A 15,165-nucleotide genomic window follows, 5' to 3' on the forward strand; every position below is an offset into this window, starting at 1 on the left:
TGATTGCTTTCCTTATTGTCCATTTCCACTTCACAGTAGGTCCTGAGCCAAAAACTGGATTTAGGATAATATACCCATGAAGGACGGAAGGAATTTATGAGTACAGGAGGAGATGGTCACGATGGACAGTCACTGTAGTGAGTAGACTCTGTACTTAATCTTCTTACCTGTGTCCCATTAAAATGTTCTAAATGTGTCCTTCCACTGAAAAATGGATACATTTGCTTTAAATAGATGTAAATAGTAAATCTGGAACAAGGAATGTGCACTCTGAAACATATTTAGGTTCTGTTTTTTTTTCCTCTGAAAAAGTAATATAGAGAAATGGTATGTAAATCATATTATATAAATTAATTGTAGCATGTATCACATATGATGAACTATGGAACCTGAGTTCTGTGGAAACTCAAAACTATTCTTGTAAGTACCCAGTGCTAAATACATCTTCTGTATTCTAGCTCTCAAGTAATAAAATATCATTTTCTCACTGAATATATTAATGTATGTTTGGTCTGGGAGAGGTCATTGAATATTATTTTTAGCATAGAATAAGTAATATCCATCTATAGATTCCTAGTTTAGTAATGCTTCAATTCAATTTTACGATGATTCTATTTGTTTACTTAGGTGCTTAACACTGTATATACTGGAGAAAATATTTAAGAATAAGTTGGTGACTAATGAAACCAGGAAGTTTTATTCACAAATGACACAAATACACTGGCTAAGTGAGTCAAAGGCATGTTGCTGGGAAGATATAATGAGCTCTGAGAATTAATTGAAATACTGGACTATGAAAAAGTGCATGGGTCCTAGTTAGAGGTCAGTTAGGGGCAGGAATTTGGGGACTGATAGGTGATAGTTTTCGTGACATGAGCAGTCTACTTCATTTTCACCTCTGAGGACAATCACATTTGCAGAAAGTAATGTTTAACTGGATAGTTTGATTCAGTCACCATGCCTGGGAAGAAGGTGTCCATAACACAGTCTCAGTAGATTGTGTTCAATTGGAAGACATAATTGCGTGAAATAATATTGTGTTTTTCAGAAGGTGGTGATATCTAGAAAAAAAGAACAAACATTTTTGTACATTTATAAAAAGAAACTATTTAACGAGCATGTAGGATTAACTATTTTGAAGGGCTAAAGAAAAAGTTCGTTTAAAAATGTTGAAGTCAAAACCTTTTGACATGCCATTCATGATTCAGAAAACAATGAAGTAGAGTTTTAGGATAAGAAAGCTTAGACTCAATTCATATTTTGAAAATCTGCAACAGTTTGATCCTGAACCAGTAAATAATATTCTCAACATATGTTTTATGGATAAATGTTTTATATAAGCTTGTATTATATAAGTATTAAATATTTCATTATTTGAGGAAAATGTTTTGTTTCTCACCCTGAAAAACTTAACTGAGTTTATTGTTCCTTCAAAGTTATCATGTAACCTTTTATTTCATGAATGAAGAAGCAATTTCACTGCTATTTTTTTCATAAGCATTCGGTTACGGGTGGACAGAGGCATAGCAGATAGACATAAATGATGTTCTGTTATAATTTTTAGTTCACCTAGTTATTTCAATGACCCTTAAATTATGTAAGACATATATGCATATTTATATATTCTGGCATGTATGTATATCTTTTCAAAATATAGAAGTTTAAAAAATAACCATTAATTGAACTTTAATATACACTACAGCTATAGTTATTTGTGCAAGCCAAACAAACAGAACTTGAGGGATACACATAATAAGATAGGCACTCAAAATTCTCCTAATGCATTGGTAAATGTTCTCCATTCTTTAAGGAACAGGGAAGCGCAAATCCCCAATGCAATCTACACCAAATACAGCACTCAGTAGCTCTGGGCGCATCACTGAGTAACAGCTCTCAGATTTTGGAAAGGAGAAAGGTAAATAGATGTATAAAATATGGGAAAATGGATTAATGGAGTAAAAGAACATATAATGTAACTTGATAGAATACAGGTCATGGCCCTTGTCTAGTGAGTTATTAAAGGCACATAAATCCATATAAGTCCTCTATCAGCTTTTTTCGTTTTTAAAAATATTTTGTTTTTGCGCTCTTTTGTGCTTTTTTATCCATAATCTTAGAAGTGTATGTATAGCATGTGTGACATAAATGGCACACAGTGTGTATTGTGTGACATGTAAATAATATTAAACAAGTTACATACTTCATGATTTTAAAATGTGAAAATAAATAATTGATGAATCTGACACTAGAAAATGCCATGAGAGTCAGTGATAATATAATGTGGAGGGTTATATAAGCAGTGACAATTTTAATGTGGTAAGAGAAATAAAGCTTTATGCAAGGAGTGGTATTTTGGTGAGGAATACAAACACTGATAAGTCCTAAAAGGAATCACAGGTATCTTTGAAATAATGAAACAGCAAGGAAGAGCTAGGTTAAGAAAGTGAAACCACAGAAACCAAGTTCACTTTGTGGTGAGACAGAACAAGGTTTCAGTTTGAACTGTGGAATATTTGACACCACAAGCTGTCCAAGGACGGGTTCCTACAAGACAGAACTGAAGAGCTACTGTCTATTTCTGTTCTAAGTCAGTGTTCATCATTCTGTCATTTTAATCAAAGTTTAAAATCCCATGAAAACACAAGGACAATGTCTCCATTAATAGTCATTAAAATTGCAAGCTATATTGAGTTAGGTCTTAGATTCTATCAGAAGGAGTATCATTTTTCTTGATCAATCATATGTGTACAATAGGCATTTTGAATAATAGTGAATCTTGGTTTTCTGTGTGATGTTCTAAACATTGAAAATAAATTTTTCATTTTTTTTGAAGCAGTATTTGATGTAATTCCTATGTGGCCACTTTACTATCTAAATTGCATTCAACTACAAAAGTACATCAGCCATTTAAAAATAATTTATTGAATGTCTTTCAGGATAGGATGTGCTATACTGTAATGCACAATGACAAAATCTGGGAAGATTAACACCACAAACATTAATTTCTGGCTCAGAGAAAACTAGTTGCAATTCTCCAGGAAGCTGTGAGGAAATTGTCCTCTACCTCATTGCTCAGTATTTTCAACTTCTTCAATTGATTGCACCTTCACTGGTTACCACAAGTGAGAAAGAAGACACTTAAATGCTTCTGTGCTGAAATGGTATCACTTTCCTTCCCTTTTTATTGGAAAATAGTCTCAGTCAGCCCTACAACACTATAAGAGGTATATATAGCTTATATTTATATATATATAATATTCCCCTGTTATCTGTCCTTGTTGGTTCAATGTATGTAATATATATATATTGAACCAACAAAGATAGGTATAATACACTTGCTCTTAGCTAAAAGGACTAGAAGTGGTGAAACAATTTGGGTTATAATACAGACATATATAGAAACATGACAGTGAAACACTCTGTATAGCTGTATATCTGTCTTAAACAAAAATGTCTCTTCTTTTACAAAAACAGAGAACAGAAAGGCAAAACAAGTCCTCTCTAGGGGGTAGGTGTCAGTGGAAGGGGGAAGGATATAAGGAAAGGTTGTAGGAGGGTTAACATGTGGAAATATGTACACATATATGTAAATGAAAAATGAGACTTGTTGAAATTATTCCAGGAATGGGGGCGAGGGGAGGGATAAAAGAGAAGGATTGGGGGGTGAATTCAACTATGAAATAATGTAAGAATTTTTGTAAATGTCACAATGTACCCACAGTATAGTAATAATAAAAGCAATTAAAAATAATAATAGAAGCAATTTTTTTTTAAAAAGAAAATATCCAACACAAAAACAGGGGTGGTAGAGCACCTGCCTGGCAAGCATGGAGCCCTAAGTTCAAACCACAAAAAAGAAATTACATTATTTCTCTTATATATAATACAGGTACATGATGGTGATGACTGCTGAATATTTTTCAAATTAAATCCTACATATTGCCCTCCATTGTGTCCACCCTAAGGCTTGATGCTCTTTCCCAGTGACAGAGATATTTATGCTTCTTAGATTCTGTAGTCATTTTCACAAAATCCTGCAATTCATTTTTAAATTAAGTTTTCTAAAATTACAAGAAATTACTCAAGACTTTGAGGAATTTTGATGTGTTGCAAATTCAAATGTTTACTCACTTTTAAAATAAATTTCCATCAAAAAATTTCCTTTACATTAAATTATGTTATACTTTACCTGTTGTATTAGAAATTCCATTTGATTCAAATGGATCACATGCTGTGATACAAGATGAACTTTTGCAATTCTGTAGGTGTTCAAAAATTGATTAATCTTTTTAGGAAAGTTATGTCATTATTAATGGACTATAATTTCTTTGATGATTACTACACAGTAAGGAAAGAAGACAAGGTCATAATCAGTAACTTGTAGAAATGGAATAATTGCTACTATACTTTTACTGTAAAACTGAACTAATAAAATTTAGTAAAACTTCCATCATGCTTACTTTAATAATACTAAAACATATCTCAAATCACTTTGTGAATAATTAGCACAACATTTTTAGAAATAAAATAATTAAAATTTGAATAAAACAGGTATAAGTACCATAGATATCTAGTACCTACAATTTGTAAGTTCAAATATATACTTATGGATAAAATTAAAGTGTGCAAATTACTCTTCATCATCCTGTATAGAAATATTGTTTCAGTTATCAGGCACTCAGAAATATTAAAAATTATTTATGTTTTTCTACTAGCTTGCATTTCCACATGCAGGTTTTTCCTACTTGTACCAATTTCTTCTTTTCCAAAGTTAAAAAGTCTTTGTAAGATGCTTTTACGATTATGACATTTTACAAATGCTTCACCAATGACAGTAATGTAAATGGCTAGAAACTAGAGAAAATGTTCCTTTAACTTTCACTCTTACTCATATTGTAGGCTCAGGCTTTGAGAAGCCCTCAGTATCTTTCCTTACATCTCCTGCAATGGCACACTTACACTGACAGTCACTTATCACTTTCCACAAAGTTCAGTAGGTAGTGGGAGACCCAGAGGACATTACTTTTATAAAACCTGGAAGAGTTTTGTTAGTTTGGGATGTATTTTCAGTCTTTAAATTATGTATTGAGTGGGATGCAGGTTAGTCTCTCCTGTCTCAAATCTTGTGACATATACTACATCAGCTTGAAAAAGAAAATCATTTTTTCCTTTAATATTAAAGTAAAGCAATCCACCACACAACAGAATATAAAAATATTATTTTATCAGTAATCAGCATTACATAAAACCCAATAATTTACACAAAAGTCAATTGAATTTTTCAGCAGAAATTCACCTACATTCCAGGAAAATGAAAAATTATGGAAATGAGGGGCTAAATTACAGTGAATTGAAAGTGCTCTCTCCTCCTTTAACTAATCAACACTTCTTTTAGGCATTCAGTTAATTGTAAACTTTTTCATTGTATTGTCTCAGTCATCATTTCTACAACTGACCCTAAAATTACATTCATGTAATTTCTTTTTTAACTTGAAATTTGTTTTCCTTATTGTTAATTCAAGTGACTTATATACACTGTTGTTTGAACATTATGGCTTTAGTTTATATAAAATTATGTAGGCTAGTATATACAATTTTAATAATGGAGTTGAAATGAAAATCACATTGAATCTAGACAGTGATCTGGCACCTTTTATAAAAAATTAACTCAAAGTATATCCAATAAATCATATAAGACCTGAATCTTTGGAAATACTTCAGGAAAACATAGGGAAAACACATAAAGATATAGGCATAGACAGCAAATTCCTGAATAGGACTCTATGAACTCAAGAAATTACAAAAAAGAATGGAGAACCAGAAATTCGTCATAGTATAAACCTTATTCAAAGCAAAGGAAACAACTAACACAATGAAGAAACCACCTATAGAATGAGAGAAAACCTATCCAACTTTTCATCTGGCAGAAGATACAGACTATATAAAAACTCAAAATGTAGATGGACAAGCAATCTAATAAAAAAATCAACAAATAAACCCAATGGATACTCTTCAAAGAGGTACAACTGGCCAATAGTTACAAGAAAAGTGATAAACATCTTTTCTTTAAACACACAGGTAAAAACCACATTAGTTCTCCTTGTTATCACAGTTAGAAAGACTATTTAACAAATGTTAGACAGTGTGTAGAGAAAAGAACAATCATACATTGTTGGTGGGAATGTAAATTAGTGCATTCATTATGAAAATTGGTATGGGGTTCCTCAAAAAAATGAAAAGTATAACTAATACATGGTCCTGCTATACCACTACTAGACCTGTATCTGAAGGAAATGCAGTCAGCATAGATAAATTACACTGGCATAGGTGAAAAGATGTACAATACATGATATACAACCAAAATAGAGTATTATTTAGCCACAAAGAAGAACAAAATCCTATTATTCACAAGGAAATATATGGTGATAAAGATATAATATTAAACAAAATAAGTCAGATACAGAAGGAAAAGTGTTTATTTTCACACACAAGTGAAAGTCAAAAATGAAAAAGAAAAGGACCTAAAATTAGAAGAGGGAGTACTAGGACTGAGAAGGTGGCTGAGGAAATGGAGAAAGAGCAAGACATTGTGGACCTGATAAATGTACTACGTAGTAATGTTTAAGAATTGTCACAGGGAAACATGGATTTGCACTGCTAATGCATGCTCATAAAATATCTGCACCTCTTTACCAAAATGTTACCTTATGTGGTAAAAATTTGCAGCTTCTTTTTTGTACCATTTCAAGTGACAGGGCCATTAAATTCAGAAAACAAAACAGCATACTCTCCATAGCACTAAATATCCACTTATATTAAAAGCCTTATGTAACTTGAACACATTTTTCTTTTAAAAAATTTTTGTTAAAATTTATTATATCATTTTTACATTAACTCACATGTTTAAATATTGTTTGGGACAACCCACCCACTTCTAGGCAGAACCTGTTGTGCCATCTTGTTCTCCAACTTTTTTGAAGAGAAAGCAAAGGAGATAATAACAAAGGCATAGCATTTTTACTAGTTTGAGACAAAGATAGCTATACAGAGAGATTCCTAGAATTGCTTCCATGCACATATATATTGCAACCCACATTGGTTCATCCCTACCATACCTCTTCACTACTTCCTGGTCCCCTTCTTATTGTGCCCTCTGCCAGTTTAAGATTACTATATTCACTCTTTTACAGAGAGCACATAAACCATACATAAGTTTTAGGTTTTCATCCCATCCCCTGTTACTTCTGTGCATATACTTCCCTTAATGTGTGACCCATCTCCAATAATGTTACTGCATTTGTTTTAGGTCTATCATCTGCATGTGAGGGAGAACATACAATTTTTTCCTTCTGAGCCTGACTAATTTCACTTAAGATGATTGACTCCAGTTCCATCCATTTACTTGCAAATGACAAAATTTCATTCTTCTTTGAGGCTGAATAAAATTCCATTGTGTGTAAATACTACATTTTCTTTTTTTAAAATTTTTATTTTTTTATTATTCATATGTGCATACAATGCTTGGGTCATTTCTCCCCCCTGCCCCATCCCCTCCCTTACCATCCACACCACCCCCTCCCTCTCCTCCCCACCCCCTCGATACCTGGCAGAAACTATTTTGCCCTTATCTCTAATTTTGTTGAAGAGAGTATAAGCAATAATAGGAAGGAACAGGGTTTTTGCTAGTTGAGATAAGGATAATTATACAGGGAGTTGACTCACATTGAATACCACATTTTCTTAATCCATTTCTCAGTTGTGGAGCATCTACACTGTTTCCATAGCTTGAGTACTGTAAATAGTGTGGCAGTAAACATGGCTGTGCAGGTGCCTTTGTAATAACCTGAGTCTCATTCCTTCCGGTATATCCCTAAGAGTGGTATTGCTTGATCATATGGCAGATCTATGTTTAGCTTTTTAAGAAGCCTCCATATTGTTTTCCAAAGTGGTTATACTAGCTTACATTCCCACCAGCAGTTACTTCTTCCTCTACATCCTTGCCAATATTTGTCGTTGCTGCTTTAACTAGAGTGAGGTGGAATCTTTGTGTGGTTTTGATTTAAATTTCCTTTATAGCCAGGAATGGTGAATATTTTTTCTTTCTTTTTTTTTTTTTTTTGCTATTTGGGCTTCTTTCTTTGAAAAAATTCTGTTTAGTTCAGTTGTCCACTTCTTTACTGGACCATTGATTTTGAGGGTGTTTAGTTTTTTGAGCTACCTGTGTATTCTGGTTATCAGTCTTTTATCTGATGTATAGCTGGCAAGTATTTTCTCCCACCCTGTGGGTGGTCTTTTTAGTTTAGAGACCATTTGTTTTGTTGTGCAGAAGCTTTTTAATTTTCTTTGGTCCCATTTATCCATTCTTTCTCTTAGTTGCTGAGCTGCTGGGGTTCTATTAAGTATTCCCTGATCATTCTTGTACTAACTTCAGAGTTTCAGATCTGATATTAAGGATTTTGATCCACTTTGAGTTGATACCAGTACAGGGTTATAAAAGTGAATCTAATTTAAGCTTTTTTGCAGGCAGATAAGCACTTTTCCCAGCAACATTTGTTGAAGAGGCTGTCTTTTCACCATCACAGGTTTTTGACACTTTTGTCAAAAATAAGGTGGGCATAGCTGAGTGGATTCATATCCGGGTCCTCTCTTCTGTTCCACTGGTCTTCATGTCTGTTTTTGTGCCAGTACCATGCTGCTTTTATTGCTATTGCTTTGTAATATAGTTTGAAGTTGGGTGTTGTGATCCTTGCAGCATTGCTCTTTTTGCTGAGTATTGCCTTGGCTATTTGTGGTTTCTTATGTCTCCAAATGAACGTTAGGGTAAATTTTTCATTCTCTGTGATGAGTGTCATTGGGATTTTGATGGGAACTGCATTAAACATGTAGATCGCATTTGGTATTATAGCCATTTTTACTATGTTGATTCTACCAATCCATGAGCACAGGAGATGTTTACATCTTCTGTAGTCTTCCTCAATCTCTTTCTTCAGGGGTTTGTAGTTCTCCTTATAAAGGTCATTCACATCCTTTGGTAAGTTTGCACATAGGTATTTGATTTTTTGAGGCTACTGTGAATGGAATTATTTCCATATATTCTTTCTCAATTTGTTCCTTGTTGGTGTATGGAAAAGTTAATGATTTTTGTAAGTTGATTTTGTATCCTGTGACCTTACTATAGCTGTTTATGGTGTCTAGGACTTTGGGTAGAGTTTTTGGTTCTTTAAGATATAGGATCATATAGTCTGCAAATAGGGATATTTTGACAGTTTCTTTACCTATTTGTATTCCTTTAATTTCTTCTTCTTGCTTAATTGCTCTGGCTAGGAATTCCAAGACTATATTGAGTAGGAGTGGGAATAATGAACACCAGTACCTAGATCCTTATTTTAGGGGAAATGGTTTCAGTTTTTCTCCATTAAGTATGATGTTGGCTATTGGTTTGTCATATATAGACTTTGCAATGTTAAGGTACATTCCTTTTATTCCTAGTTTTCTTAGAGCCTTTATAATGAAGTGGTGTTGGATCTTATCTAAATCTTTTTCTGCATTTATTCAGATGATCAAGTGTTTTTTTGTCTTTGCTTCTATTAATGTGCTGTATTACATTTAAAGATTTGTTGTGTTGATTATTTTGATGATGGGGTCTCACAAACTTTTTACCTGGACCTTGAAACATGATCCTACTGATCTCAGCTTCCCAAGAAGTTAGGATTACATACATGAGCTATCAGAGCTCAGCAAAACTCCATTTTATTTCTGTTTTGGAGCACAACAAATTTATAGCAATTTCAAATAATATTAAAAATAATTTTGATCCTTTAGAAAAATTTCTTATCATTGAAGTATAAAACACATTTGATGAATATTATAGGGGTTTTTGGTTTATTTTATGTAAATGTGATCAGAAATTAATTATTTTTGTTCTAATGCAATCTTTACTTTTGATATATTTCATATATAGTGTTTTTGAGTCAAGATAGTGACCTATCCTTTCTATCCTTGTGCAATTCCTTCCACCACAATGACTGAACCACACCTCTACACTTATTACCCTGTTGTTCACACCTCACATATCTTTGTCCTCTTCCCAATCTTCCTTCTTCTTTGTCTCCTTTCCCATTCCTATTATTTTTACTGTGTTTTCATCTCTATATGAAAGAAATATTTTTCCAGTGCACATGTTTATATAAAATTATCAAAGATTTTTACTTTATATAAACATCTTGCTTAATATTGAATTCATGAATTTGTTATTGCTAAGTTATACACCCAGGTCAGGATACAGAATGACCCAACAATGTGGCCAGTAACAAATCCTGCCAGAACATTAAAATTAAGTGAAGGGAAAGGCTTTAGGTAACTCAAACCCTCAACCAATTAATTGACAATGGATGAGAAAATCTCAAAATAGAATATGTGAAAAAGCAGGGAAATATGACTTCTCAAAACAGTCAACACTCGCACAACAAAGAATCTGATGGAAAGTGAAGAGGATGTCCAAGCTCAAAAGAATGATGATAAGAATGGTTATGGAGGTTAAAGAAGTTGTGGAAAAACAAGTCAATGGTCAATGAAATCCAAAAGAATATGGATAAGCAGCTCAAGAAGGAACAAAAACAATGAAATGAACTCAAAGAGGATACAAACAAAAATCTGAATGAAATCAAGAAAGATACAAAAACCAGATAAATAAAGTAAGGAACACAATACAAGATTTGATAGGAGAAATTAATATACACAGAAAGACTTAAAAAAGTGGAAACTATGGAAATAAGGAGCTCCTAAGTCACATGAAAAATGCAAGTTGGAGCAAATGGAAGACAGAATTTCAGGATCTGAAGACAAAGAATGTACAATAGAGAAGAGATTGGATGCATAGAGAAAAGAAGGCAAAAATATGAAAATGAGTGCAAGAAGTCCTTGACTACTTCTGATTTATGGGATTAAAGAAGGAAAAATGTTTCAAGCCAAAAGCATAGGAAAGACATTCAAAAATATAGTAGTAGAAAATTTCCTAAATCTTAAGAAAGATGCCCATCCAGGTACAGGAGGCCTCTAAGACAAAAGAGACACAGTCAACATAGCATATTATAATCAAAACATTAAGTAGAGAGAATATCGAAGAGTACAAGGAAGAAACATCAAATCACCTTTAAACATACATGGATCAGAATAACTGAGTATTTTTGACAGAAATTTTAAATGCAAAAAAGTAATTTAAGTATTGAAAGTAAATGACTTCAAACATAGATTAGTCTACTCAGCAAAGTAAAAGGGAGAAATTAACACCTTCCATGATAACAGAAATTTTAAAAATTTATGAATGATAAACCAGTACATCCTAACATTCTCAAAGAATTCATATGCAGAAGATGAAAATAAACGTTGTCATGCAAATATGAAATAAATTAATCTCAAGAGGTAAGCAGTTAAGAAAGGGTAGAATCAGAAAGAATCAGTCATGCACACACCCAAAAAAAGGAAAATGTGATGGAAATTACCACATTCCTGTTAATAGTGACACTGAATGTTAATGGTCTGAACTCTCTAATCAAAAGACAAAGATTCACAAGCAGAGGTAAAAGCCAAGATCGAATGATTTGTTGACGTACCGCTGACAAAAACAAACATTGGCGTAGGTTGAAAAAGTAGAAAAAGACTTTCCAAGCAAATGGACCATGAAAACAGGCAGGAGTAACTATACTTATATATGATAAAGTAGATTTTAAATCTAAGTTAAGTTAGAAAACACAAAGAAGTTATATTCAGATGAGATAACAATTGTTGACTTATATATGCTCAATCTTGGCACGCCCAAATTCATTAAACAATCACTACTGGACTTAAGAGCACAGTGACAATAGAAAACTTCAATACCCACCTTGTTACAAATAGATAGGTTGTCCAGACCAAAAAAAAAAATCATCAAAGAACCTTCAGAATTAATTGACATCATAGAACAATGGACATAACAGTCATCTATGAAGTATTTCATCCACTATAATACATGTTCTTCTCAGCAGCCCATGGAAGTTTCTCCAAAATAGATCATAATTAAGGATATAAAGTAAGTCTTAACAAATATTAAAAAATGGAAGTAACTCCTGTATCCTCTCTGATCGCAAAGGAATAAAACTAGAACTGATTGGGTTGTGACAAAATTGTGGATTGCTGAGTGCCTCAAATCTTGGAGCTCTCACAAACCTGAATGAAGATGGAAATTGAGGGCTCTGGGAAATGGTCCCAGTTACTACAGTCTGTGAGTAGCAGAGCTCTGCTTGAACCCCAAAACAGTGAGGCATCAGAATACATGGAAAATCAGTTTGCAGGTTTGCACTCTCTGAGTCCCCAGAGCTGAGTGTCAGCCGTCGAGTGAGAAGCTAAAAGCGTCACCAAAAGAAATACATGGAGAAGGTCGATGCGCAAACAAGAAAGGTGCCCCGTGTGCAAGCTGCTGAGGAAAACACCTGGGATCTGTCAGATAAAAGAGAAGCCACACTGCACTGAGGCCCCTTGAACAAAGACCACTTTGAAGCCTTCTCACCTTCCCTGGATCCCATGTGAACTCCCATGGAACTTTTGCATCCACTGCAATGAAAATGAAAGAAAATATAAGTATTGCATTCTTTTACTTATGCATTACATAAATTATCAGTAGATGCTATTTAGTAACTTCAGAGCAGCATCAGTTCAATTATTCTTATAATAAGTGAAGTAAGCCCCATTCAGAAGGACAAAGGCCACATTTTCACTCATATGTGGAAACTACATCCAAAAGATAAATGCAGATACAAAACTAAACATGATCATACACACGTTTGTATGTAGAACATGTTTGTAATAGTGGAACTACTCTTTAAAATCATGGGAGAAAGGAAAGGAAAAGCAAATGATAGAACCTCAATACATAACATCTGTGATGATAGAGGCATAAGGATACATAGTGAAAGCCATTGAAAAATGGTGAGGGAAACTGGTTGACGGACTTCATATACATATATGAAAAAGAATAATGAAATCTCTTGTAATTGTTATAAATGGGACTGGGAGAGAGTTGGGTGGGGTGGAGAATGTGGTGTAAAATGTAAGCCTATTCAGAATTGTCACAATGAATTCCCCCTGTAAAATGAATATATCCTAGTAAAAATAAAATAAAAAATTGTACTTAATCTAACAGCTGAGATTTCTTAGTTTGACCATAAAGGATTTTAGAAAAGAGCAGAATTGAGCATGTCTAAAGGACAAGGGAAAAAAGTAACTAAAAAAAAATCAAAATTTGAATTTGCCACTAAAATATCATGGAAATGGTTAACATTAAAATTGTAAAAGGTTGTATTCTGAAAGGAAGCCACTTGAATTTTTCCCAGAGTTAAAAATCTTTGGGAAATTCAGGTAATACCATTGGAATCAGATTTTGGTCACATAAAATCCACCCAGGTACACAGTCTCACCTTATAGTGGCACCAGCTCCTTTCTGCTGGGCTTGCTGGGTTTCCTGAAGAGAAGCTGGTACCAGCCGGTTACACATGCTGTGGTATGCTGTGGTGAATTGTGGTTCACAGGCAAAGGTGAGGTTCACATTTTTTCATCCATACAAGTCCTTCCCATCAGTATTATTCAATGGAGTTAACACAGTTTTCTCAAAGCTCTTCACAGCCTGCAGAATCAAATAATCCCTATTTGCAAAGGACATGATCTTACATCTGTAATACCTGAAAAACTACTATAAAAGGAATTAAAGAAATATCACAAGATGGAAAGATTTCCCATGCTCATGGATCAGCAGAATTAATTTCATAAAAAGGGATATGCTACTAAAATCAATCCATACATTCAATTAAATACCCATCAAAATTGTAAGAACATTTCTCACAGATATTAAAAAAATCAGCCCTGAAGTTCATATGGAACCACACAAAACCTCAAATACCCAAGACAATTCTGAGTAAAAATAGCAATGTTTGAGATAGCATAATACCTGACTTCAAACTATATTACAGAGCCACAGTAATAAAAACAGCATGGTACTAGAACAGAAACACACACAAAGACCAGTGGAATAGACAAAAAGTCCCAGACGGTAATGCATGCAGCTGCAGCCCTCTAATTTTTGACAAGGTAGCATAAAACCTATGATGAATAAAAAACAGCAACCTCAATAAATTGTCCTAGAAATGCTGATATCTGCATGTAGAAGACAGACACTAGGTCCCATTCTCTCACCCCGTACTAATGTCAATACAAAGTGAATCATCAATCTTAGTGTAAGGCCTGTAACTTTGAAACTAGTGCAGAAAAGGATGAAGAAAACATGGAACATGTAGGTGAAGGCAGTAATTTCCTAAATTGAACTTCAATAGCTCAGAAATTAAGAGACCACATTAACAAATGGAACTACATGGAACTCAAAAGCTTCTACACAGCAAAGTAAATCACCATGGAATGGAAGAAAAATCTTTGCTAGCCATACATCTTACAAAGGATTAATGATCAGAAATTACAGGGAGCTTAGAAAACTAAATTTCCAAAGAAACAATGACCTAATGAAACGGGCAAATGAACTGAACAGAACTTTTTTAAAGGAAGAAATTGAAAGGGCAAAAAAAGTGAAGAAATGCTCAATATCCTTAGTCATAAAGGAAATTCAAATCAAAACCCCAATAAGATTCCATCTGACTCATGTTGGAATGGCTACCATCAAAAACAAAAATAACAGTAAATGTTTGTGAGGATGTGGGGATAAAAGAAACCCATATACACCATTGGTAGGAAAATAAATTAGTACAGCCACTATGTAAAACATTATAGAGTCTCCTCAAAAAAATAGAAATAATACTGATATATGATCCAGCAATACCACCTCAGGGCATATATCTGAGGCCTGTACGTCAACATACAATTAAGACACTTACAGACCCATGTATATTGCAGCACTATTCACAATAGCCAAGCTTTCAAAATAAACAAGATGCCCTATAACTGATGAATGGATTAGGAAATTGAGACACATACAATATTATATATATAATATATACATTCCATTATATATATAATGGAAAATTTTTCAGCCACAAAGAAGGATGAAATTTTGAGAATGGATGGAACTAAAAGGATATCATGTTAAGTTAAATAAGCCAGTTTCAGAAATACAACAGTTGCATGTTT

General features: G+C 33.5%; 1 long non-coding RNA gene across 5 annotated transcripts in view; it reads left to right on the forward strand.

The window, feature by feature from the left end:
* LOC141424973 (uncharacterized) overlaps positions 1 to 15,165 on the forward strand; it is a 53,988-nt gene that overhangs the window by 21,167 nt on the left and 17,656 nt on the right. For 3 of the 5 annotated variants that reach the window (XR_012449960.1, XR_012449958.1, XR_012449959.1), the window contains 2 exons: positions 37 to 137; positions 2,937 to 3,224. This is a non-coding gene — a long non-coding RNA (uncharacterized lncRNA). The remainder of the gene's footprint in view (positions 1 to 36; positions 138 to 2,936; positions 3,225 to 15,165) is intronic. The other 2 variants (XR_012449966.1, XR_012449967.1) reach the window with 1 other exon arrangement.

The sequence above is a fragment of the Castor canadensis genome, chromosome 1 (assembly GCF_047511655.1).
Source record: "Castor canadensis chromosome 1, mCasCan1.hap1v2, whole genome shotgun sequence".
Taxonomy (NCBI): domain Eukaryota; kingdom Metazoa; phylum Chordata; class Mammalia; order Rodentia; family Castoridae; genus Castor; species Castor canadensis.